The sequence below is a fragment of the Bos taurus genome, chromosome 26 (assembly GCF_002263795.3).
Source record: "Bos taurus isolate L1 Dominette 01449 registration number 42190680 breed Hereford chromosome 26, ARS-UCD2.0, whole genome shotgun sequence".
In the NCBI taxonomy this organism is placed as follows: Eukaryota; Metazoa; Chordata; class Mammalia; order Artiodactyla; family Bovidae; genus Bos; species Bos taurus.
This window is the reverse complement of record NC_037353.1, coordinates 7,155,693-7,183,465: the sequence shown is the minus strand read 5'-3', so window position 1 is coordinate 7,183,465 and position 27,773 is coordinate 7,155,693. Positions and strand designations below refer to the sequence as shown.

General features: G+C 42.7%; 1 protein-coding gene across 2 annotated transcripts in view; it reads left to right on the top strand.

Annotated features, from left to right (window-relative positions):
• PRKG1 (protein kinase cGMP-dependent 1) overlaps positions 1-27,773 on the top strand; it is a 1,418,431-nt gene that overhangs the window by 1,130,263 nt on the left and 260,395 nt on the right.

Below are 27,773 nucleotides of genomic sequence, written 5' to 3'. Positions count from 1 at the left end.
TTATATCTTCACATTTCATTACCAAAAGTTAACAATGTTTTTACTTTTCTTGTTGAGGGTCATTATTCCTAGCATGACAGCTGGGGATTGTCCACAGAATACTCAGGTCACCCATGTTCTTATAATTAACAGTTCTGTAAGATTTTTACTTTCCTACCTTTCAGATATGCGTGGTGCATATTTTCACATCTTGTTATGTTCAGCATACATGGTTTGAGAACAGAACCCTACAACCCTGAGAGTCTTTAACCTGAAACAAGCTCTGTGTCTCTCATGTACTATACTCAAAGTTAAACCAACTGATTACCTTTCCATAAGTCTCTTTTCCTTGGCCTTCCTCCTCTGAAGATAGATCATTTTTAAAAAACATTATCATCTCCACTTAAGGGCACCCCTTTAAGCATAATGTCTAGAAGGGAAGGGAAGGGAAATGTTATACGTTTTACATAGAATGTATACATAGAACCTGTGCCTATGATTTACTATGGGCTCCTTGTAATCCTGTACCTGTGTTAAATAGATCACAGATGTATTTTTCCAAAGTTTAGTTTATTTTTGCCCTAAGGTATGTTTTCTTCTGCAAAGTTTGAATGCCTGCTCAGAATTGGTTTTGATATTTTAAACATTAAGGACTAGTTACAGAATTTAACACTACATAAACCCACATCACTATCCATGATTCCAGAATATTAGTGCAGCAATGGCACCCCGCTCCAGTACTCTTGCCTGAAAAGTCCCATGGATGGAGGAGCCTGGTAGGCTGCAGTCCATGAGGTTGCTAAGAGTCGGACACGACTGAGAGACTTCACTTTCACTTTTCACTTTCATGCATTAGAGAGGGCAATGGCAACCTACTCCAGTACTCTTGCCTGGAAAGTCCCAGGTACGGGGGAGCCTGATGGGCTGCCGTCTATGGGGTCGCACAGAGTTGGACACGACTGAAGTGACTTAACAGCAGCAGCATAACCTCCTTATGCTTGGTAGGGGTTTCCTAGAAATGAGTGATAGTGTTAAAATATGACATAAACATTTGAAACAATTTGTAGATTTAATCTGTCTTGTTTTAAAACTCGCTATACAGATTAAAGAACTTCCCTGGTGACTCATTGGTAAAGAGTCTTCCTGCCAATGAAGGCATCTCAGGTTCGATCCCTAGGTTGGAAAGATCCCTCAGAGAAGGAAAAGGCAACCCACTCCAGTATTCTTGCCTGGAAAATCCCACGGACAGAGGGTTCTGGCGGGCTACAGTCCATGGCATCACAAAAGTGTCAAACACAATTTAGTGACTAAACAACAACATACAGATTAAGACTTCCAGATTAAAAAATAAATAGAATTGTATACAGGACCCTTGCTATTTGCAAGGCCATGACTTGAAACCTTCATGAATCCTACAAATTATGACCGCTGTTAAGAATAGAACACTTATGAAGCTTGTTTAAACAGTGTGGTCTGTGATCCAAGGTGATGTTTCTTGTTTTCCACTGGACTGCTAACATGTGCTGTAGAAATTGATACCTGCATATTATGTCCTGTTCTTCAGAGAAATCAGAAAGCTTGATCATCAGTATCTTAAAGTAGAAGAGCTCTTCCATGGTTGGTCATCAACATACTAGACCTCTTTTTTATTTATTTATTTTTTACCTTGCATTTAAATGTTTGCAAATACCAGATTTTCTTCCCAGTATAGTCTGACTTCATCTTATCTGATCTTTTGTTTAGACTGATAGCCCTCCTTTCCACCAACATCACAATAAACATGAAAGAAAAGTACTATTAGAAATGGAATAGCTTCTAAAGCCCCCTGGAGAAGGCTTCTTAGAGAAAGCAACAGTTGAGCCATACCTTCAAAAACGTGCTTATTTCCTGTGTCAAAATAGAGTAAAATCCAAGAATATCACAGTCATGTGCTTTACTGGAAAGAAGGTTCTTTATGAGTCTTAAGTCTGAACCTGGTACTCTAGTGTTAGGGTGCTTAGCTACAGCTGAACACTGGATTTACTTGGAGAACTTTAGTGAGGACTCATCTTAGCTCTAGGAGATCTAATTTAATATTTTTGGTAGAATTCTAGGTATCAGGACTCTTAAAACCTCCCTGGTGATGTTAATGAACAGCTAAAGTTAGAAGCTGTATGGCTCACTCAGTTATGGTTTTCCATCCTACAGGTGATTAGAAACAGTATATCTAACTTTCTGCAAGACACATGGGCAGCATGTATCCTCAGGCATCTTTCCTGCAAGAAATTATTCCAGATTAAACCTACTCTTCCTGCTATATTCACTCATCATCTATTGAATCACATTCGTTTTCGAGGAATTCATGTTTGTTCAGAAAAATGCTTGAGAAGCTATGCGTATCTGGCTCCAAGTCTTTCTCTCTGAATTTTTGTCCTGACCGCACACTCTTCCTTTGTTTAAATTCCACCGGTAGTTTCTATCATCCCTGAAATGAAGTTAAAGATGTCATATTCCCGAAGGCCACCTGTGTACCCCTCCAGTCTCAGGTTCTGCCTCTTGCTGTGTAAACTTGGCCTCTAGTAGTACTGAGAAGTTAGTTATTCTCTGTGCAAACCCTGCTGTGTTATGCTCCTAAGAATTTGCCCTTCTTCTATCCCAACAGCTCCCCTGTCATCTGGCAAGTTCTTATTCATACATCAAGGTGCAGATCAGCCACTAACTTTTCTGGGAGTCATTCTCTGCACCCCATGCCACCAAGCCTTTCATGCTGTAAATACATCTGGCAAAGCACTTCTATATTATTTTGAAATTATACAATCTCATGATTTCACTTCTGCCCCCTTCTGCACTGCAGACTCTTACAAGGAATGTCTTATTCATCTCCCAGTGTATGCCCATCTCCTAGTGTAGTGTCTAATCCACTCATTTGTTTACTGAAATGGTAATATTTGGAGCTTGGCAGATTAAGATGCTGCTAGTGATATGATCCCATGGGCGGAGGAGCCTGGTGGGCTGCAGTCCATGGGGTCGCTGAGAGTCAGACATGACTGAGCGACTTCCCTTTCACTTTTCACTTTCATGCATTGGAGAAGGAAATGGCAACCCACTCCAGTGTTCTTGCCTAGAGAATCCCACGGACGGGGGAGCCTGGTGGGCTGCTGTCTATGGGGTCGCACAGAGTCGGACACGACCGAAGCGACTTAGCAGCAGCAGCAGCAGTGATATGATATTTAAGATACAGAGAAGTCAGATCTAATAGTTTGGCAGCAAAAAAAAAAAAAGAAGAGATCTACTGCACAGAAGAGATCTGTGCGACCCCATAGACGGCAGCCCACCAGGCTCCCCCGTCCCTGGGATTCTCCAGGCAAGAACACTGGAGTGGGTTGCCATTTCCTTCTCCAATGCATGAAAGTAAAAAGTGAAAGTGAACTCGCTCGTCCAACTCTTCATGACCCCATGGACTGCAGCCTACCAGGCTCCCCCATCCATGGGATTTTCCAGGCAAGAGTACTGGAGTGGGGTGCCATCGCCTTCTCTGAGAGGTCTACTAAAGGTCAGTCATTGGGTGGGAGCAGGTGGGGTAGCTATGTAAAATCACCTGCCCTGCATGCCTTAGCTATCCCACAGGACTATGCTATGGCTTAGGACAGTAACTGATGTTAATAATGATGGACCCATGTCAGTCAGAAAAGGTTAACTAGATCCCAGAGATGTTGTTTAAAAAGTAAAACGAATATTACAGTATAAATGCATTTTAACCAATTTAAAATAAAGGATTACATGGCAATTCTGTTTATGGGGCCAAATGTATCCAATGATACAGATACAAAGCTATTGCCTATGAATTTCTTCTCCAGATACACAGGTTTGGAAATAAACTCGTTCCCATTTTTGGTTGCTCATAAACTCCTAAACACCTGTAAGAAACAACTCTGTGTTTCATCTCAAGCATTCAGGGAATAAAATAGCTCAGGCAGGTGATAAGCATTGTAGCTGCTACAGAATTACTTTGCAAATTGACTAAATATTTCTCGTTTTGCCCTCATCTGAAAAATGGAGATAATAATGAAGTTTTTACTAAGTCCAAAGGACTCCTTGTAATGATCCAAGTTAATATATATGAAAGTTCTTTGTCAGTTGTAAAGTATGTGTTAGTAAACTTAATTTGTGAATGGTTTTGCAAAGCTGAATGACAGAGTACTCTCTGTCAAAGGTATCTGTGTTTTAAAAATAGTGCAAAACAAGCAGTACTTCAGTGTAAATTTAAGTTAATTCAGTTTAGCAATTATTTTTTGAGCCCTTCTTAGCAAAAGGCTTTGTGGTAGCTATAGTTGAAGAAGGAAGATAAAAAATAGGTGGATTCTGTTTGAAGAGTCGGACACGGCTGAGCAACTAAGCACAGCACATTCTCATTTGGGGAGAAGCGTGTGTGCGAAGACGCTTCAGTTGTGTCCAACTCTTTGCGACCTGGCAGGACTGTAGCCTGCCAGGCAAAAATGGGTTGCCATGCCCTTCTCTAGGGCATCTTCCTGATCCAGGCAGTGAACCCACGTCTCCTCCGGCTCCTGAATTGCAGGCAGATTCTTTACCGCTAAGCCACCAGGGAAGCCCTTTGGGGATAAGATAGACACATAAATACTGAACAAAAATAAAAGGTAAAAAGTTAGAGGGTGCACTTTTAAGATGCAAATGAAGAAGGCCTTTCTATTTTGAGACTCATGGGAGAAGCTTATCAGAAATGAAGGCTTTATAAGTAGAGACGGTAATGAAAGAGCATTCCAGGCTGAGGGGCAATAGCAGATGCTAAGCATACAAGTGAAAAGAGATCTGGAAGACAGCTAAGGCTCTGGGATGACTGGAGTGGAGAGGGACAGAGGAGGTATTTCAACCAGCGCCAGATTGCAGAGGGGCTTAAATGCCACAACAAGGAGCTTAAATGTTATGCCACTGAGAAGCTTAAAGCAGTCAACTTTTTAAGCTTGAGTTTGGTAGGATTATAGCAGTGTTTTAGGAGTCAACTTCTTATGAGAGACTTGCGTACACTGCCATGAAGTTCAAGACTTCAAGTTCTCCATTTGTGTTTGAGGCTGCCGTCCATGGGGTCGCTGAGGGTTGGACACGACTGAGCGACTTCACTTTTTTCACTTTCATGCGCTGGAGAAGGAAATGGCAACCCACTCCAGTGTTCTTGCCCGGAGAATCCCAGGGACGGCGGAGCCTGGTGGGCTGCCGTCTATGGGGTCACAGAGAGTCGGACACGACTGAAGTGACGCAGCAGCAGCAGTCTTCCTAGAGCCTGGTGGGCTGCCGTCTATGGGGTCGAACAGAGTCGGACATGACTGAAGCGACTTAGCAGCAGCAGCAGCAGCAGCAGCAGTCTTCCTAGGATTCCTACTACCAGTGTGTGTGTGTGTGTGTGTGTGTGTGTGTGTGTCCTTTCTTTTTTGAATTAAGGAAAATTGTCTGTAAAATTAGCAGGAAGTCAGACTGTAGGTTTGGGCTTTCTAAAGCAAACTTGGATTCACATTCTGCCTCTAAAGTTTACTTACTGGGTGATTTTGGAAAAATCATTCAGCTTGTCCAAGTTTCCATTTCGTTGTAGGAAAATGAAAATTATAAAACCTCAGTGAGTCATTGTCCCAACTGAGATATCCTTCACATATTGTCTGGCATGTAGCAAGTCCTAAATTAATAGTAGCTATTATTTTTTATGATGTGAGTTAATACTGGAGTGTAGAAGTGAATTTTTATAGTTATTATAAAATTTTGAATCATATTGTGGTCTGGAGAATTAGCAGAATTGCAACCAATCATTTCTTTTAAAAACAATTCCCTTCTCTCCATTGTGGAGGAAAATAGGAAAATAAACACGCTGGAAGGCAGCCTCAACCACTGTGGTCCCATGTAAATGCAAATAAGCTAACCATCAGGGTTTCCACAGCAACCAAATTCTGTAAATCTGTGCTCACGACACTGGTTGCATTAGACATGCTTCCATGAAGTCGGTAAAAGCCCTCTGAATGTTCAGATGACAAAAGTCCTGGTTCTTCTTTATAATAGTGAATGTCTACAGAAATACCATGATGCATCCTTTGGGTACAGGAACCTGAAGGTAGGAGTAAGAAGGCAAGTCACTGTGGAGATCAAAGGATGGTGGGCTCTGTTGAATTTTACCATACATAGAATCTGGGCTTCATCCTGGCAGGAAGAGAAACCAGATCTTATATCTGTATCCAGCATACTTCTAGTACTCCAACTTTTACCTGAAATTTAATATATAGACCCAAATGCAAGCCTAGTACTTTCTGGTGTGTGGGGGGTCTCATCCTGATGTAACTGTAATGTACACCTTTTGCATCAGACTCTCTCCCTCCTGATTGTCAAGGCGCTTGGGAAGCAGACAATCTAATGAGAAGGTTGCATGTTCATTTAAAGCCAAGGGAAGTGGCTTGTCTAAAAGTGTATTTCATTCTGGGGGCCAAGGCAGGTAAAATACACCTGCTGAGAGCAGCACCTCTCTCTCTGGAGATCACAAAATCCATCACCCTCAGATGTGTGATCTCCACCTCGCCTGCACGTGTCACACACATTCTCTCTGTTCTATCACTAAGATACCCCTCCTAACATGTTTGTTTGTTTTTTTTCTTTGTGCTTAGTCCCTCCATCAGATCTGACTCTTTGTGACCCCATGGACTGTAGCCAACCAGGCTCCTCTGTCCATGAGGATTCTCCAGGCAAGAATACTTAACTGTGTTCATTTCCCTCTTTCAGCTATGTAGAGAAGGAAAAGTTTTCCTAAATCCTCTTAAGGTCACTTGCTGGGTATGAAAATTAAACTGACAAAGACAAATAAACAAGAGAAAAATATACCAACTTAATATACATTTTACTTGACATAGAAGTCTGTCTAAGGAAATAAAGACCAAAAGAAACAGTTTGTTGTTATTGTTTAGTTGCTAAGTCATGTCCAACTGCTTTGCGACCCCATAGAAGGCAACCCACCAGGCTCCTCTGTCCAGTGGATTTCCCAGCTAAGAATACTGGAGTGGGTTGCCTTTTCCTCCTCCAGGCCTTCTTCCTGACCCAGGGATCAAACCCGCATCTCTTAGGTCTCCTTGCATTGGGAGGTGGGCTCTGGGAAGCCCTAACCTACTGCATCGATTAGTAAAATGCTTTCCCCAGATCATTTCTGGGCCCTTAAACCTCGAAATGACTGAAGTGACTTAGCAGCAGCAGCAGCAAACCTCCCCACAACCCAGGAGCCTCTCCAGGATCCTGCCACAGCCTGTGCCCTTTCCGATTGGTTAGTGCTTTTCAGATAGTAGTTTTCATTATTTTATGTATTACTTTAGGTATTAGTTATAAAATATTTTGTGTATTACTTTAGAGATTAGCAGTAAACACATTAATTTCACATTCTGGAAGAAGCTTTTCTTCTTCTGTCTCACAGTTATTGAGAAGCACTCCAGTGCACTGTCTCCAAATGGTTATATGGGGTAATAAAGGGGACGGGATTGTAAAATGAATTCTATCACCTCGTCTGTGAACAACCCCATTCTCAAACCAGTCTAGACAGAAACAAAATATCCTTGCATTGAGAACAGAATCCTCCAATGCATAAGGAGCACTTTCCTCCCTTGTGTAACCTAAATCCTCTCTGCTTTCTCTTTTATCTCATCCTTAATGACTCAAAATGCCCTTTAAACTAAATAGCATCTTCTTGAAGAAAAGTATGGAATGTTTAAAATCCTAAAGAAGTAAAATATTGAGTGAATTTCACATACTTTTGACTCACTCCACTCTTTTTGTTATAGGGTTCATGGAAACTGATTAATCTTTATTTTTCTTTTTTGAGTACAGCATTTCTTTTAGTTGAAACTTCAAAACATTATTTATACTTTAGATAGTGACTCTGAGAGACTCAATTGTATGCTTCTCTGTGACACATCTCATAATCTGTTAGGGCAAACAATTTCCAAGTTCTGCTGAAGCTAATTGCCTTTATACATCAAATTGTTAAAGTTGAGTTATAGTTTAATTATGTGGAATGGAAATGCCTGCCTGTCTGCTTTGTAAACAATTTTATTCTGCCGTGAATGAATGGATCTGAATGAACAATTCTTCGTAGAGATTTTTTGGCATTTTGTGTGTCTGCCTTAGGATAGCTCTTACTCACTGAGTTGTATGAATATGTTTGCATCAGAAACCTCTGGAAGTGAAAGCAGAGGTTTAAAATCCATTTAGAATGATGTCATTGAAGATCTCAGTGAAACATCAAACCAAACCCAAGCATTTATGGAATCTAAGCCTAGGTTTTCCCCTCCTTTGTCTGATATTTAGGGTGAGGATTCAGTTAGTCTAGACAGTGACTGCTGGGTCAACAGCTGTCTTTAAATTATAAACTCTGAAGGTATTCGAGAGGCTTAAAGGATAATGATGTGATCTGGCCACCAAAGGCACAAAGACCTCAGAAATGTTTGAGATTCAGAGAAGGAAACCAGAATTCAGTATTAGTTGAACAAAAGCTTATAACAGTTTTATTGTACTACGGGGAGTACAAAACATGAGTTTGGAAAACTGGTTTTTTAGATGCACAAAAAGGTAAATGAAAATGATTGCATTTTGTCAGACTATAGGAATGGTGGGGTGGAGGATTGAAGGACTAAGACCGGAGAGCCAAAAGAGAAAACTAAGAGATGAACTCAGTCAAAGTGCCGTTTGCGAAATGTGGATTATACGTCCTTTTAAAGAAGAGTCGGTACTTTCAACTTCTATCAGTTCAGTTCGGATCAGATCAGTCACTCAGTCGTGTCCGACTCTTGGCGACCCCATGAATTGCAGCACGCCAGGCCTCCCTGTCCATCACCAACTCCCGGAGTTTACTCAGACTCACGTCCATAGAGTCAGTGATGCCATCCAGCCATCTCATCCTCTGGCGTCCCCTTCTCCTCCTGCCCCCAATCCCTCCCAGCATCAGAGTCTTTTCCAATGAGTCAACTCTTCACATGAGGCGGCCAAAGGACTGGAGTTTCAGCTTTAGCATCATTCCTTCAAAGAAATCCCAGGGCTGATCTCCTTCAGAATGGACTGGTTGGATCTCCTTGCAGTCCAAGGGACTCTCAAGAGTCTTCTCCAACACCACAGTTCAAAAGCATCAATTCTTCAGCACTCAGCCTTCTTCACAGTCCAACTCTCACATTCATACATGACCACAGGAAAAACCATAGTCTTGACTAGATGGACCTTTGTTGGCAAAGTAATGTCTTTGCTTTTGAATATGCTATCTAGGTTGGTCATAACTTTCCTTCCAAGGAGTAAGCATCTTTTAATTTCATGGCTGCAATCACCATCTGCAGTGATTTTGGAGCCCAGAAAAATAAAGTCTGACACTGTTTCCACTGTTTCCCCATCTATTTCCCATTAAGTGATGGGACCGGATGCCATGATCTTCATTTTCTGAATGTTGAGCTTTAAGCCAACTTTTTCACTCTCCACTTTCACTTTCATCAAGAGGCTTTTTAGTTCAACTTCTATACACCTTTACAAAAGTGAAATAATTCAAAAATGAAAAAAAAACCCACAATATTAGTGTTTTTATTAAGGATAGTAAAACTGGTAAAAGTTAGCTCATATGGAAATAATGATCTACCCACTCTGAAGATATCTATCATGACTTTCGTAAAGAAAGAAAAATACTTACATTATCAAAATAGTGTTTGTGTAGTAAGGAATACACAATTTACTGGGGCCTAGTATGCACATATGTATTCATACACAGACAAAACTTTTGTAAAATGTTTTTCTTTACTATGTGTGATGCATTTGATATTGTCTATTCCATTAAAACAAAGCTGCTTATAATCCGCTAAAGAGATTTCATGATATTTTTAATGAGTTGCATTGAGCAAGGGACACAGCAGATGGAATTATGGCTGTCCTTGGTCTTTTGGAACCCTTGAGGATGCAAAGCTGCCAATAATTCCTGTTTATCATGGTGACAATCCCATTAGTTCCTTTAAGAAGCTACATCTAGGCCCATGCAGAGACTGTTAATTTCAACTCCCATCCAGCCTATTGGCTTGATACATTCCACTACAAGTCATAAATGAATTTTTTTAAGGTAAGTCACACAGTCCTAGGACTTCTTGCTCCTAGGGATTTTATGCTGATCTTTTTCTTTTCATTAGTGTGGAAGCTAGTGAGAATTAGCCCCACAACTTAGGTAAAGCAAGGCTGATTTGTAAGTCAGGGTGTCCTCAGGAGAAGACAATGCTAAGCTGATCCTACAATATCTATCCTGTCCGGGGGGGTCAGGCTGACTTATAAAGCAATCCCTGGGTTTCAAGTACAAGTGGGTACCTCAGTAGAGACAAGGTCCTGATAGTGCCATCAAGGACAGAGCTTAAGTGCCTAGTAGTTAGAAGGAATCATGGAGCCACAAAAGGCCAAGTTCAAGGTGAAAGCATTTAATAAACAGTTTGACAGACAAGTGAGGCCTGTTTCCTCAGGGCTGTTGTAACATCACAGAATGTGCCAAGGAGCAGCTGCTGCATAGACACAGCTCCTCAGTGGTGGAGGCGGCACAGACTTCTGCTTGAGACTTCAGCTCTTTGTTTCTTAAATAGCTTTGGTCCTCAGGCTTAGTGCCTTGAGGACCAACGATAGGCAGGTTCTCTATCCAGAAGTCTTGGATCGCTGGGTTTGATTTTAAAAAACATATTTTCTGCCTGTATATGGATTTTACTAAGGTGTCTGGGGACTCGGGGGGCTCTGTGAGTCTGGCGTTCTGACCCTCAGTGGAATGATGTCCCTTGGGTGGATGATGACTCTGATGATGGGAATCCTGGCATCGTCCTTCCTTCCCACAGGCACCTTGCTGGGCCAGCATGTTGCTTGTCCTGGTGAAATGTGCAGGAAGGCAAAAGTGTGTGCTTGTGTTTGCTACACCTCCAGTTTTGACACTTTAGGATCTATTCCTGTATTCCTTCTAGAGATTTAATTAGGGATATCTCTGAATTTGGAGAAGGAAATGGCAACCCACTCCAGTATTTCCTGCCTGGAAAACCCCATGGACAGAAGAGCCTGGTGCCCATGGGTTGCAGAAGAGTCAGACACAACTTAGCAAGTAAACAATAAAAGCTGTGAATTAGAATGCAAAATCAGGTTGGGAATGAGGTTTACTGTTTTGATTTTTTGAGATAGAAGACAATGATTTAAAAAAAAAAGCACACAGGAAAATTCAGGTTGTTCAGGGAGTTTGAGGGTTACTGGATTAATGGTATTAGAGTTAGAAAATGACCTGATAAGGATAAATACACTTCAACCCAGTTGAGTTTAAGGTTCAGTCGTCTGACTTTACTGTTCTCTGTGTTAACTGCCTATACTCACTTCTCTGTGACTTTTAAAATACTGTTCCCTCTGCTTGAAAAGCCCTTCTTTGCCATCCAGCAGGGAATCACTACTGGTCTGGGGAAAGCTGTGTATTATGTATGATAAATTACCTGTATACAATTCTGTCTTTTTACATCAAGTTTCCCTGAAAATAATATTTGCAGGTATCTGGTGTTTACAGTGTGGCAGGCCCTGCAGTTAGTAACTATTAACTCATTTAATCCTTACAACAGTCTGCTTATGGAGGTGTGATTTTTACTTTGCAGAGAAGGAAGCTGCACAGGAAGGTAAGTGACTTTGTTCAGTGTTCCAGCTCTGGGATTGTAACCAGGCAGTGTGGCTCTAGTACCTATCTGTTTAACCACAGTGCTGTGCTACCTGTCAGGTTAGAAACTGTGTCTTGTGTATCTTTGAGGCCTCAGTGTTAAGTGTATTGTCTTATTTATAGAAGACACAAATTAATGATGCTGGATGAAGTTAATCCTTGTTAGGGTATCTCTCATCTGGACCCAAAGTTCAGGATTTTTTTTTTTTAATTTTTTTTAATTATTATTATTTTTTTACTTTACAATATTGTATTGGTTTTGCCATACATCAACATGCATCCTCCACGGGTGTGCACGTGTTCCCCATCCTGAACCCCCCTCCCACCTCCCTCCCCGTACCATCCCTCTGGGTCATCCCAGTGCACCAGCCCCAAGCTTCCTGTATCCTGCATCGAACCTGGACTGGTGATTCGTTTCTTATATGATATTGTACATGTTTTAATGCCATTCTCCCAAATCATCCTCCCCCTCCCGAAAACTGCTTTTCAATGTTGTGTTGGCTTCTGCTGTACAATAATGCAAATAAGCTGTAATTATACACGTATCATCTCCCTCTTGAGCCTTCCTACCCGCCCCCAACCCCATCCCTCTAGGTGATCACACAGCGCCAGGCTGGGCTTCCCGTGTTGTATAGCAGCTTCTCATCAGCCATCTGTTTTCCACTCGCTAGTGGGCGTAGTCGGTGCTGCTTTCTCCATTTGCCCCACTCTTTCCTCCCCCACCGTGTCTACAGCTCTGTTCTCTGCATCTACAGCTCCATTCCTTCTCTGCAAATAGGTTCGTCAATACCGTTTTCCTAGATTCCATATGAATGCAAACTTAAGGGTTGATAAGGGAGCTTTTAAAGGTTAGTTTGAGAAGCCTTGGAGTAAAGTTGTTGTTCAGCCCAAGAAATGGGGGGGAAGTTTTAGAAGTAAAGTAAGAAACTATCCTGAATGTAAAGTGAGGTGTGGTATTGAAATAGGAAAAAAAAATGTATGGTAGAGAAATGTGTGCCCCAGATGTCCAGTTGGATGGTAACAGGGTAGTGGTGGTTTGAGGAATGGAAATGGTTATAAAAAGTGTTTCATGCTTTGATTTGTTCTTTTGCTGTTCTGGTTAATTTGTGAGTGGTGATATAAGACATTTATCTCTAAAGGATAAGAAGGAGGGTACAAAAAAAATTTTGCCTTAATGAGCTTAGATATTATCTAAGAAAACACTTCATAACAGAACAAGTCGCCTTGACAGTTAATGTTCCGTAAAAGGGAAATGGCCCATTTATGACAATGTATATGCACTGCACCCATGAAATTGAATGACATTTACTTCTTGAAAGGAAAGTCATGACTAACCTAGACAGCATATTAAAAAGCAGAGACATTACTTTGTCAACAAAGGTCTGTCTAGTCAAGGCTATGGTTTTTCCAGTAGTCGTGTATGGATGTGAGTGAAGTCACTCAGTCGTGTCCAACTCTTTGCGACCCAGTGGAATGCAGCCCACCAAGCTCCTCCATCCATGGGATTCTCTAGGCAAGAATACTGGAGTGGGTTGCCATTTCCTTCTCCAGGGGACCTTCCTGACCCAGGGATCAAACCCAGGTCTCCCGCATTGCAGGCAGACACTTTTAACCTCTATGCCATGGATGTGAGAGTTGAACTATAAAGAAAGCTGAGTGCCAAAGAATTGATGCTTTTGAACTGTGGTGTTGGAGAAGACTCTTGAGAGTCCCTTGGACTGCAAGGAGAGCCAACCAGTCCATCCTAAAGGAGATCAGTCCTGAATGTTCATTGGAAGGACTGATGTTGAAGCTGAAATTCCAATACTTTGGCCACCTGATGCAAAAAACTAACTCATTAGAAAAGACCCTGATGCTGGGAAAGATTGAAGGCAGGAGGAGAAGGGGATGACAGACGATAAGATGGATGGATGACATTACTGACTCAATGGACATGAGTCTGGATAAACTCTGGGAGTTGGTTATGGACAGGGAGGCCTGGCGTGCTGCAGTCCATGGGGTCACAAAGAGTCAGACATGACTGAGTGACTGAACTGAACTGACTGATATGCACTGGAAATATTCTTGTCGGTTGTTAGTAGAGGACTAGTTCTTTGATGAAATCACTGATGACTTCATTTGATGAAATCATTGATGATCACAGGCTAAGAAAAAGAAGGCAAAAACCTGTGGTTTACAAGTGTGATCACTGGTTCTACAATAGATTTTACATAAGACCTCAGATTCCAAACCACCAGAATCCAAGGTCCAACTCTTTGCGACCCTATGAACCACATCACACAAGGCCTCCCTGTCCATCACCAACTCCTGGAGTCCACCCAAATCCATGTCCATTGAGTCGGTGATGCCATCCAATCATCTCATCCTCTGTCGTCCCCTTCTCCTCCTGCCCCTAATCCTTCCCAGCATCAGGGTCTTTTCCAATGAGTCAGCTATTGGCATCAGGTGGACAAAGTATTGGAGTTTCAGCTTCAACATCAGTCCTTCCAATGAACACCCAGGACTGATCTCCTTTAGGATTGACTGGTTGGATCTCCTTGCAGTCCAAGGGATTCTCAAGAGTCTTCTCCAATACCACAGTTCAAAAGCATCAATTCTTCAGCGCTCAGCTTTCTTTATAGTTCAACTCTCACATCCATGCATGACTACTGGAAAAATCATAGTCTTGACTAGACAGACCTTTGGTGACAAAGTCATGTCTCTGCTTTTTAATATGCTGTCTAGGTTGGTCATAACTTTCCTTCCAAGGAGTAAGTGTCTTGTAATTTCATGGCTGCAGGCACCATCTGCAGTGAATTTGGAGCCCAGAAAAAACAAAGTCAGCCAGTTTCCACTGTTTCCAAATCTTGCCATGAAGTGGTGGGACCGGATGCCATGATCTTCGTTTTCTGAATGTTGAACTTTAAGGCAACATTTTCACTCTGCTTTTTCACTTTAATTAAGAGGCTCTTTAGTTCTTCTTTGTTTTCTGCCATAAGGGTGGTGTTCTGCATATCTGAGGTTATTGACATTTCTCGCAGCAGTCTTGACTCCAGCTTGTGCTTCCTCTAGGCCAGCGTTTCTCATGATGTACTCTGCATATAAGTTAAATAAGCAGGGTGACAATATACAGCCTTGACGTTCTCCTTTTCCTATTTGGAACCAGTCTGCTGTTTCATGTCCAGTTCTAACTGTTGCTTCCTGACCTGCATACAAATTTCTCAAGAGGCAGGTTAGGTGGTCTGGTATTCCCATCTCCTTCAGAATTTTCCACAGTTTATTGTGATCCACACAGTCCAGGCCTTTGGCATAGTCAATAAAGCAGAAATAGATGTTTTTCTGAAACTCTCTTGCTTTTTCAATGATCCAATGGATGTTGGCAATTTGATCTTTGGTTCCACTGCCTTTTCCAAAACCAGCTTGAACATCTGGAAGTTCACGGTTCCCATATTGCTGAAGCCTGGCTTGGAGAATTTTGAGCATTACTTTACTAGCATGTGAGATGAGTGCAATTGTGTGGTAGTTTGAGCATTCTTTGGCATTGCCTTTCTTTGGGATTGGAATGAAAACTGACCTTTTCCAGTCCTGTGGCCACTGCTGAGTTTCCCAAATTTGCCAGCATATGGAGTACAACACTATAACAGGATCATCTTTTTAGATTTGAAATAGCTCAACTGGAATTCCATCACCTCCACTAGCTTTGTTCATAGTGATGCTTCCTAAGGCCCACTTGACTTCACATTCCAGGACCTCTGGCTCTAGGTGAGTGATCACACCATCATGATTATCTGGGTCATGAAGATCTTTTTTGTACAGTTCTTCTGTGTATTCTTGCCACTTCTTAATAATTTCTGTTCCTGATAGGTCCATACCATTTTTGTCCTTTATTTATATTAGTTTATATTAAATGAACTTCAGTTAAAGATTATGTTAGAGTTGAGAGCTGAAAATAAAACACTAGTTAAATCACAGGTGTGAAAAGTAAAGGTGTCAGTCACTCAGTCGTGTCTGACTTTTTGCGATCCCATGGACTGTAGCCTGCCACGCTCCTCTGTCCATGGAATTCTCCAGGCAAGAACACTGGAATGGGTAGCCATTCCCTTCTCCAAGGGACCTTCACAACCCAGGGATCAAACCCAGGTTTCCTGAATTGCATCAAATTCTTTATCGTCTGAGCCACCAGGGAAACCCCCCAAAAAGTACATGTTTGACATCAATAGCTATAAGTCTTATCTGAAAAGTGAAAATGAATCATACATTCACCAAGAAATAACTCCCAAGGCCTCAAAGTGCTGTATCCAGTGTTGTACTAAGCCTTCTGCCAAGTGTCAGCATAATGTACAGAATTTTGAAAAGTCTAAGTGGATATTTACATATTAATGTTAAATTCTGAGAATCCACACATCCATATCAATAATAAAATCTATATTCATTTTTTTTCTAGTGGCAAAGAGAAGATTAGCTTTTCCTAGTTCACAAGTTTTGGAAATATTTATTCTAAGTTATTAGCTTTGGGGGATATCTAGCTTATATTTAGACATATTGTCAATTACCCTTCTCTATCCATCCTATAATCTATGACTTATAACCCAGCTTTCTCATTCAAAATATAGGAGTTTGGACCAAATCTATCCTTTGTCTAAATTATACGTTGAATGCCTGTTGTGTGTTAGGCATTGTTCTAAGTCAAAGAATGGATATAATGTGAAGTTTTCTTAATCCTCTGAGCAGCAGGTGACAGAGGGAGAGGGTTCCAGCAAATAAGAAAAGTTTCAAATCATGAAGGTTGTGATAGAAGACTTTCTCAGCAGAGGCTCCATTGTGCTGTGGTTTGTAGCTGTGGTTTACATCAAGTAATCACTGAAGTGTCCAGTGGCCTTTTCATTGCAGCAAAGCACAATATCACAACTTTAGAGAACTTTCTAAAATAAAAAGTGTAAAAGAAGGACATACATAGGATAGAACAGGAATCTTCATTCCTGTAGAGGGCACATTATAAGAGTGGTAAGGAAAGGCCTTATTGAGACCTCGCTGATGAGAATAAGATAATGACCAACACCCTGAGGGGGAATATTCTAGATGGAGTATACTGATGTAGACTTCTGAGGATGGGTCCAATCTGATAAGCACAGAGAGAAAGCACAGAGAGAAAGCACAGAGAGAGAGCCAGCATTTCTGAAACAATGAACAAGGGTGAGTGGGAGGGGATGAGGATGGAGAGGTAGGGGCCACAATACAGAGAACTTTACAGAGTGTAGTAATTTGCTAAGGATGCTGATTGTAGCAGGGAGCCATTGGAAGTTTTTGACAGGAAAGTGATTTCAGTTGATTTGCTATTTGAAAGGTCATTTTGGTCGTCAAGAGAAGACTAGATGGAATGGTGTGGAATAGGATGGATGGGCAATAGCCAGAGCAGGAAGGCCAGATGGGAGGACTGACAAAACACAGGATGTGAGTTTTGGCCTGGACTGGGGAGTTAACAGGGGAGATAGTGCAAGACAGCTGGTCTCAGCACAGCTGTTGGAGGTGGAGGCCTTTTGTTGGATTTGACCATGTGTCGTGCTAGGAAGATGGAGATTAAGGTTCATTCATCCAATTAGGTTTTTTGTTTTGTTTTGTTTTTTTGCTGGGGTTTAATTGCTTTACATTGTTGTGTTAGTTTCTGCTATACAACAGCGTGAATCAGCTATATGTATATTTAGATCCCCTCCCCTTCCTCCACCCTCCCTCCATCCCACCCATCTAGATTACCACAGACACCGAGCTGAGCTTCCTGTGCTATATACCAGGTTCCCACTATCTATTTACACGTGGTAGTATATTCATGTCAAACCTAATTTCCCAGTTCATCCCACCCTCCCCATACTCCCGTGCCCACATGGCCCTTTTCTATATCTGCATCTCTATTCCTGCCCTGCAAATAGGTTCATCTGTCTTGCTTTTCTAGATTCCACATATCTGTGCTAGTATACAATATTTGTCTTTATCTTCCTGACTTACTTGACTCTGTATGACAGAGTCTAAGTCCATCCACATCTCTACAAATGACCCAATCTCATTCTTTTTGAGTCCTTATTATGTTCCAAGCTCTATGTTAAGCTCTGAAGATATTAGAATGAACAAAACCAACCACAGTCCTTGCCTTCAGTAGAACTTAAAATCTGGTAGAAAACATCACAAAAATATAAGTAGATAAATAACTATAAACTCAGAAAAGGGCAATGAAGGAGACCTGATTTTGTGTATGTGGGTGTGGGTGTGGGTGTAGATGTAGAGGAGAAGGATATGCCAGGTCAGGTAAAGCTAAGGTCTGAAAAAGAATTAGGCAAGAAGCAGTGGGTGCACAGCAATGGCAGGCTTACTCCTGATGGTAGGAAGGGATGTGACACAGTTGACAAAGGGACCGACGAGGGCCAGCAGGGCTGGGCGGAAGAGTTGGGGAGAAGGAGAAGAGGCTGAGAAGGATGGCATGGAGCAGACTATAGATGATCTTACAGGCTATGTTAAGGACTTTGGCTTTTATCCTCATAACTATGGAAACCCATAAAAGAATCTGCCTAATTGCTAGGATTCCTTCCCTTTCTGAAAGATGATGCTGTGAAAGTGCTGCACTCAATATGCCAGCAAATCTGGAAAACTCAGCAGTGGCCACAGGATGGAAAAGGTCAGTTTTCATTCCAATCCCAAAGAAAGGCAATGCCAAAGAATGCTCAAACTACCACACAATTGCACTCATCTCACACGCTAGTAAAGTAATGCTCAAAATTCTCCAAACCAGGCTTCAGCAATATGTGAACCGTGAACTTTCTGATGTGCAAGCTGGTTTTAGAAAAGGCAGAGGAACCAGAGATCAAATTGCCAACATCCGCTGGATCATGGAAAAAGCAAGAGACTTCCAGAAAAACATTTGTTTCTGCTTTATTGACTATGCCAAAGCCTTTGACTGTGTGGGTCACAATAAACTGTGGAAAATTCTGAAGGAGATGGGAATACCAGACCACCTGACCTGCCTCTTGAGAAACCTATATATAGGTCAGGAAGCAACAGTTAGAACTGGACATGGAACAACAGACTGGTTCCAAATAGGAAAAGGAGTATGTCAAGGCTGTATATTGTCACCCTGCTTATTTAACTTATATGCAGAGTACATCATGAGAAATGCTGGACTGGAAGAAACACAAGCTGGAATCAAGATTGCCGGGAGAAATATCAATAACCTCAGATATGCAGATGACACCACCCTTACGGCAGAAAGTGAAGAGGAACTCAAAAGCCTCTTGATGAAAGTGAAAGTGGAGAGTGAAAAAGTTGGCTTAAAGCTCAACATTCAGAAGATGATCATGGCATCCGGTCCCATCACTTCTTGGCAAATAGATGGGGAAACAGTGTCAGACTTTATTTTTTGGGGCTCCAAAATCACTGCAGATGGTGATTGCAGCCATGAAATTAAAAGACACTTACTCCTTGGAAGGAAAGTTATGACCAACCTAGATAGCATATTGAAAAGCAGAGACATTACTTTGTCAACAAAGGTCTGTCTAGTCAAGGCTATGGTTTTTCCTGTGGTCATGTATGGATGTGAGAGTTGGACTGTGAAGCAGGCTGAGTGTCGAAGAATTGATGCTTTTGAACTGTGGTGTTGGAGAAGGCTTTTGAGAGTCCCTTGGACTGCAAGGAGATCCAACCAGTCCATTCTGAAGGAGATCAGCCCTGGGATTTCTTTGGAAGGAATGATGCTAAAGCTGGAAACTTCAGTACTTTGGCTGAGTGTCGAAGAATTGATGCTTTTGAACTGTGGTGTTGGAGAAGGCTTTTGAGAGTCCCTTGGACTGCAAGGAGATCCAACCAGTCCATTCTGAAGGAGATCAGCCCTGGGATTTCTTTGGAAGGAATGATGCTAAAGCTGGAAACTTCAGTACTTTGGCTGAGTGTCGAAGAATTGATGCTTTTGAACTGTGGTGTTGGAGAAGGCTTTTGAGAGTCCCTTGGACTGCAAGGAGATCCAACCAGTCCATTCTGAAGGAGATCAGCCCTGGGATTTCTTTGGAAGGAATGATGCTAAAGCTGGAAATTTCAGTACTTTGGCCGCCTCATGCGAAGAGTTGACTCATTGGAAAAGACTCTGATGCTAGGGGGGATTGGGGGCAGGGGGAGAAGGGGAGGACAGAGGATGAGATGGCTGGATGGCATCACTGACTCTATGGATGTGAGTCTGGGTGAACTCCGGGAGTTGGTGATGGACAGGGAGGCCTGGCGTGCTGTGATTCATGGGGTCGCAAAGAGTCAGACACAACTGAGCGACTGAACTGAACTGAACTGAACTTCCCTTTCTAAATTCTGTATATTTTTTTGATTTAATTTGAAATAAGAAAATGGCAAAGTGACCTTCAAAAAACAGTGAAATTGCTGGCATTTGATGAACATAATTAGAGAGACTCTTGAAGAATCAGCATGCGTGATCATCTTCCCCTCAGGCACAATTGAATGATTCAGGATAACATGGCCATTAGAGTCCTGGTATTATGACACCATTGATGTCATCTTTCCCAAACTTGGACTGCCTTTGGCCACTGTCTCAGAGGCTCTTTTCTGGACCTTTGAATTTTATGAGCTTATGCAGCATAGAAATATGAGCAATGCATGCCTATGCAGGTAACCTAGAAGAATTGATACAGCAATTGTGAGTTTGGAGTTATAAAACCATATGAAAGTGATTAGATAATATCCATGAGTTAAATAAAAACATTATGGATATCCCTGCCAAACTTTCTGCTCTCTGGGATAAAAGAATTAGAATTATGAAAGAGCCAGCTGTCTGGAACATGAGGGAAGCCCACTGTGATCTTGGCATGCCCTAGAGCCTCATGAGAAGCTAACATGGGTCACACAGAGCTGTGAGGAGAGGACAGCTGGCACCATGATTTAACCCCTGGAATCAGCCACTTCAGACATCACTAACTTTGGACTATGCTGTTTTGTGACTCAGTACCTTCTCACTTACCAGTCGTGGTTGAATTTCTATCACTTTCTACTAGGAGGTTGTGAAGGATGTATTTGTGTATCAATAGATCAATGTGTATCAATTTGTGACTTAGATGCCTCTCTTCTTTGCAACATAATAGGGCCTGGTCATTGCCCACACCAAACTGCCTGGCAACAGACAGGGAGATGGATGGGGTCAGGGCATGGCCTAACCTTCCCTCCATCTCCTCTACAGGTTTTCATGAAATGTGAAAAGAAAAGGTCCCCCTCCACTTCTTGTCAGGGGTGTGACCTTGAAACAGTTACTTAGGCTATATTTTCTTTAGCTTTGCTAAAACAATAGGAGTTTTAACCATAACCCCTTCTACAATTATTGTGAAGTGTCCATGAGATGAGCCATGGCTCCAAAGATAAGGAGGAAGTCACGTTTTGCCATAGCTCTTGATTGGCTTTCAACTCCAGCTTCAACCAGAGCCAGAGCTTCTGGGAGAAGGTGGGGGTCAAGTACTGGGGCACGTTCTCCAGAAATCTGTTAGGATCGTCTATGGATGTGTGCTGAGTTGTGTCCAACTCTGAGCAACCCTGTAGACTGTAGCTCATCAGGCTCCTCGGTCCATGGAATTATCCTGGCAAGAATACTGGAGTATTCTGGGTTGTCATTTCCTCTTCCAAGGATCTTCCTGACCCAGAGATAGAACCTGAGTCTTCTGTGGCTCCATTGGTAGACAGATTCTTTACCACCAGCGCCACCTGGGAGACTGAGGATCATCTATTGTGCTGTGCTTAGTTACTCAGCCAGGTCTGACTTTGCAGCCCCATGGACTGTAGCCCACCAGGCTCTCTCCGTGGAATTCTCCAGCAAGAATACTGGAGTGGATAGCCATTCCCTTCTCCAGGGGATCTTCCCAACCCAGGGATCAAACCCAGGTCTCCCTCAGTTCAGTTCAGTCGGTCACCATACTGTCACTCGGGGCAGGTGCCTCCCTGTCCTTCACCACAGCTCAGTGGATCTTTGAAGTGGATTCTGTGGACTCTGAATCTATTCTTACAACCTACCATCCCAGCTTTACTAGCCCCTTCTCTTCATTCCATCTACATCTCAGCCCTGACCCTTCAGAGTCTGTTTGGGTTTTTCCATGAATTAAATACCCTCTTGGGTGTCTCCACAATCCCTTCTTTCCATTTTTCCACTTCCAGAGTTTTATTTCATTTAAATGGTTTCTTCTCAGCCCTAGTGGGTTAGCTTGATTAATAAGAACCATTTGCAATTGTTATTTAATCTCACCAGATATTCATTTAAGAACAAGTATGCAACTCAGAGGTGACATAAGGACATGATCACTAGGAGGCTCTGAGACTTTTTGTAGTGGTAAGATGCGGAGAAGGCAGTGGCACCCCACTCCAGTGCTCTTGCCTGGAAAATCCCATGGACGGAGGAGCCTGGTAGGCTGCGGTCCATGAGGTCACTAGGTGTCAGATACGACCGAACGACTGCACTTTCACTTTTCACTTTTCACTTTCATGCATTGGAGAAGGAAATGGCAACCCACTCCAGTGCTCTTGCCTGGAGAATCCCAGGGACGGGGGAGCCTGGTGGGCTGCCGTCTATGGGGTCGCACAGAGTTGGACACAACTGAAGCACCTTAGCCTAGCCTAGCCTAGTGGTGATGAGAAACTCACCTTTTCTGCGCCTGACCCAGCTGTGATGACTGGAGCAGTGGCAGTCATCCTGGAACCATAAGGACCCCTCCAGTGAGGACAAGTCAAATGAAACAGAGAAAGAACCTGGTCTTTCACAGTACTTTTTGAGCCAACAAATTGACCAGCCTTGGAACTGCTCAATTTTCAGACTTCTTGTTATATGATAGACGAAGTATTCTTATAATGTAAACTGTTCATTTGACAAATATTTAGTGAACACCTAGGCATTCTTCAAGTGGCAAGGGACACAAGAGGGAGCAACATAAAAATCCCTCATAGAGTTCCTTCCTTCTGGTGGAGGAAAACATTGATAAATGGCTGAATGACATGTTAAACATGGACCTGAAACTTGTCATTCTTCCTGGCCCTTCTCACTGCCTAGAAGCTGATCTGAATAGAAGGGCTCCATTGACTCCATTGTCTCACGACTTCCAGCTGAGTTCAGCCAAGGAGAACTTCATCAGGAGACTAGAAGGTAGAGAAGAGAGAAGTCAGGGTATTTACCCCTCAGTTCTCCCCAAACCAAGCAGGGGTTTGGCAGTGGATGTTCCTTATCAGACCCACTCCAGTGTTCTTGCCTGGAGAATCCCAGGGATGGGCGAGCCTGGTGGTCTGCCGTCTATGGGGTCACACAGAGTCGGACATGACTGAAGCGACTTAGCAGCAGCAGCAGCAGTTCCTTATCAGAAGCTACAGCTCCTGCTCCTGTTGAGCTTATCTGTCCCATGGCTTCAGCTCTCAGCAGGATCCAGTAATCCTGCTCCCTGGCCATTTACCACCAGCCCTCTTTGATCCCCTAATCCATTCCTCTCTCCCAACATTCATCCTTCTTTGATCACCTCCCTCTCCCAAGGGGCAGTTTCTTCTGCCAGAACTCTGACAGATGTAGGTGGTCAGTGCTACATAGAAAATTAAGAAGAGTTACAAGTACAGAGAAGACAAACAGATTTAAAGGGAAGTTTGAGAAAGATCTCATCAAGAAGGCGACATTAGGGCAAAGATATGAAAGAGTCATGAGATACCTGGGATGGAGGGACCTTCCAGGCAGAGAGAAAAGCCTGTGCAAAGGGCCTAAGATGGGCCTACCCCTGGGTGTTCAAGGAACATCAAGGAAGGTGGTGTGAACAGAACAGACATAACGAGAGGGGGAGGTGCGAGGTGAGGTTAGTGAAGCAATAAAAGAAAAAAGCAAACAAACAGGAACTATTAGTGCATTGTAGTTTCTGTAGGACACTGTACATGTGTAGAAGGGCCCTACAGGGGTGTGAACAGAGAGGCAGGCACAGATTGTTGATGGGATTACTTGGCTGCTATGTGGGGAAGGGACTGAAGGGGCCTGGCCAGAGCAGAGATCCCGGCTAGGAGATGACTGCATGGGTTGGGTAAGAAAAGATGGCAGTCATAGTCACAGATATGAGGCATGATTGAATTCTGGGCATTTTTGGAAGGTAGATCAGCCAAGTCTGTTGACAGAGCAATCGTGGCCTGTGAGATAGAAGAGTTAAAGATGACTCCAAGGTGTTTGGCCCAAGCACCCAGAAAGATTGAAGTTGGCATTGGGTTTGGGAGAAGCAGGACTAGAAAAAGGATGCCAGGGACTCAGTTCAGTACACTTGAAGTTTGAGGTGTGTGCCAGACTGTGTTTTGGCAGCTCCTGATGGACCATATCTATTGGGGATCACACCTTTGTGCGGTCCCTTCCCCTTGTGCCTGGATCGGCCTGGGACCTGCTTGAACTCATTGAAGGCAGCATATATGGTAGGGGACTGGGGCCTTGGGAAAGCTTGACATCTTCTGCTTTGCATCACAGGAAGCGGGCTGCCATGTAAGAAGTTGGCCCACTCCCAGGGGCCAACTACCATGCTATGGAGAAGACAGGGCAGCCACGTAGAGAGGCTCATGTGGGGGAAAACAGAGGCTGACAGTCCTAGCTGTGCCTCCAGCCAGCAACTGGCATTAAGTGCTCATAAGCAGGAGGCATTACACCTTGCCGGTAGCCCCGCCGACACCATGGGAGACCAGAGAATAATCTTACTAACATTTAGTAAATAATAAATTGCTCTTTTGTGTCTACAAAACAAGATTTGAAGCATTCGTTCTCAACTGCAGCTGCTGCTGCTAAGTCGCTTCAGTTGTGTCCGACTCTGTGCGACCCCAGAGACAGCAGCCCACCAGGCTCCCCCGTCCCTGGGATTCTCCAGGCAAGAACACTGGAGTGGGTTGCCATTTCCTTCTCCCATGCATGAAAGTGAAAAGTGAAAGTGAAGTCGCTCAGCCGTGTCTGACTCCTAGCGACCCCATGGACTGCAGCCTACCAGGCTCCTCCGTCCATGGGATTTTCCAGGCAAGAGCACTGGAGTGGGGTGCCATTACAACTGTGGACTATGGACTAAATATCACTAAACTATGGACTAAACAATGTGCTCAATTTCTCAGTTGTGTTCAACTCTCTGAGACCTCATGGACTATCGCACGCCAGGCTCCTCTGTCCATGGGATTTTCCAGGCAAGAATCTGGAGTGGGTTGCCATTTCCTTCTCCAGAGGAAATATTATTAGTATCACTAATAAGCTCTAGGCTAGAATGTAGCTTAGGAATGAGAGATAAATAGGCTTCCCAACTGGAACTCTGTTTGAGCAGACTTACTTGTCCTGTCACAGAAGCCCAGACAGGGGCAAGCTCACTGTGCAGTGGAGAAGATTCTTGCCCTGGAGAAGTGGAGTGCCAGCCCCCTGTGGGGGGGCACCCACCCACCTGAAAGTGATGAGAGGCTGAGATGAGCATACAGATTATTTCCAAATTTATCAGTCAGATAAATGACCCCATCTCCTCTGGTACAGAGTGAGGAAAAGGGCAGAAAGTGGTCCTGAGTTTTACTAATTGAGCTGTATTCAAAAGAAAGAAACATTATGGGTATGGAAGGTGTTCCCCCCGTACCCCTGCCCTATTGCTATAGATCGTAACCCTTCCCTTGTCAGTTTTTTCTCCTACCTGTGCTATACAGGTGGTGGCTACTAGCCATGTGTGAGTCAGTTCAGTCGCTCAGTCGTGTCCGACTCTTTGCGACCCCATGAATCGCAGCACGCCAGGCCTTCCTGTCCATCACCAACTCCCGGAGTTCACTCAGACTCACGTCCATCGAGTCAGTGATGCCATCCAGCCATCTCATCCTCTGTCGTCCCCTTCTCCTCCTGCCCCCAATCCCTCCCAGCATCAGAGTCCTTTCCAATGAGTCAACTCTTTGCAAGAGGTGGCCAAAGTACTGGAGTTTCAGCTTTAGCATCTTTCCTTCCAAAGAACACCCAGGGCTGATCTCCTTCAGAATGGACTGGTTGGATCTCCTTGCAGTCCAAGGGACTCTCAAGAGTCTTCTCCAACACCACACTTCAAAAGCATCAATTCTTTGGCGCTCAGCTTTCTTCACAGTCCAATGCTCACATCCATACATGACCACTGGAAAAACCATAGCCTTGACTAGACAGACCTTTGTTGGAAAAGTAATGTCTCTGCTTTTCTTTTTTCTTTTTTTTTTAGATTTTCAAGATAATGTTTTAATGCAATATCTCAGAAAGTCAGAATGCAAAAAAATAATAATAATAATAATGAACAAAATATCAACATTTTACATAAAAAGATCTGAGGAAAAAAGACATGAATGAGTAATAGCTGTAGGCTTTTCCCTCACCTCTGCTTTTCAACATGCATGTCTCTGCTTTTCAACATGCTATTTAGTTTGGTCATAACTTTTCTTCCATGAAGTAAGTGTCTTTTAATTTCATGGCTGCAGTCACCATCTGCAGTGATTTTGGAGCCCCAAAAAATGAAGTCTGACACTGTTTCCACTGTTTCCCCACCTATATCCCCATGTGTGAGTATCTACATTTAAATTTATGTAAATATGTTAAATTTTAGTTTCTTAGTCACACTGGCAGCATTTCAATCTCTGTCGCCACACGTGGCTACTGGCTACTGTAGTGGACCGTGTGCTACACAACATCACCACATCAAGGCAGGCTCTCCGATGGAACTGACATGCGGTTTTTGTCTTATCATCTTTGTATCGTCAGTGATGATTACCAGGCCTGACTCCAAGTCATTCAGAAATGTTTCTTGAATGAATACATGAAAATAGACTATTGTGATTTTGTTTTTCTTTTTTTTTATTATTATTTTTTTAAATTTTATTTTATTTTTAAACTTTACATAATTGTATTAGTTTTGCCAAATATCAAAATGAATCCATCACAGGTATACATGTGCTCCCTATCCTGAACCCTCCTCCCTCCCCATAGCATCCCTCTGGGTCGTCCCAGTGCACTAGCCCCAAGCATCCAGTATCGTGCATTGAACCTGGACTGGCATCTCATTTCATACATGATATTTTACATGTTTCAATGCCATTCTCCCAAATCTTCCCACCCTCTCCGTCTCCCACAGAGTCCATAAGACTGTTCTATACATCAGTGTCTCTTTTGCTGTCTTGTACACAGGGTTATTGTTACCATCTTTCTGAATTCCATATATATGCGTTAGTATACTGTATTGGTGCTTTTCCTTCTGGCTTACTTCACTCTGTATAATAGGCTCCAGTTTCATCCACCTCATTAGAACTGATGATTTTGTTTTTCAAATCCACTCATTGCAAAGAGATTTCCTCTGTTGCTTTCTAAGCAACGAGATTTACAAATGGAACACAGATATTTTGTTAAATAAAATAAGTCAGTTGAAGAATACGTATTATATGATCTTATTTTTATTTAGAAATAAATATTTATATGCACTTTGATATATGTTTAAAAGCATAGGAAAAAGTCTTGAAAGATACCAGACTGTGTATACCGTCTAATGGTTGAGATTGGGGGAAAGAGATAAGGAGGAATTTTTTTTACTTAGAGAACTTGTTATTAGGGAAATACATGAGTTAAAAAACAATTAACAGGTGGTACGTTAATTTTCTTGATGTACAATGAAAACCATGGCTATTCTTAATAGCTAGTATTCATGAAAGGTAATTTTAAGGGTGAATAAAATATTAAGAAACAGTGTTGAAGTATCAGGACAAATCACAGCCATTGGCCTGGTGTGCATTACATGCAAACTGTGAAATCTGTTTCCTAAGGAGTACACAAAGTAACATTTTCTTTCCCCAAATATGCCTCCCTTGCTAAGCTTCAGAGAAAGACAGGGCCAGATGGTGCAGTTTGCAGTTTTCTGTTATACCTCCTGACCCAGCAATACACTTTCTCCCACCTCTGCTTATAGTAATTACTTTTGTTTATTGCAGGACCAGTCTTCACTCAGGGACTCGACTTAGTAACTGTGTGCGAATCAGAATTCTGGCACACTGACTGTGATAATCCTCTTGCAGTCTTACTTTGCTCCTGGTTTGGTGGTTTACAAGCTCACAGATGCTAGACCAGGATTCAGTACATAAAATA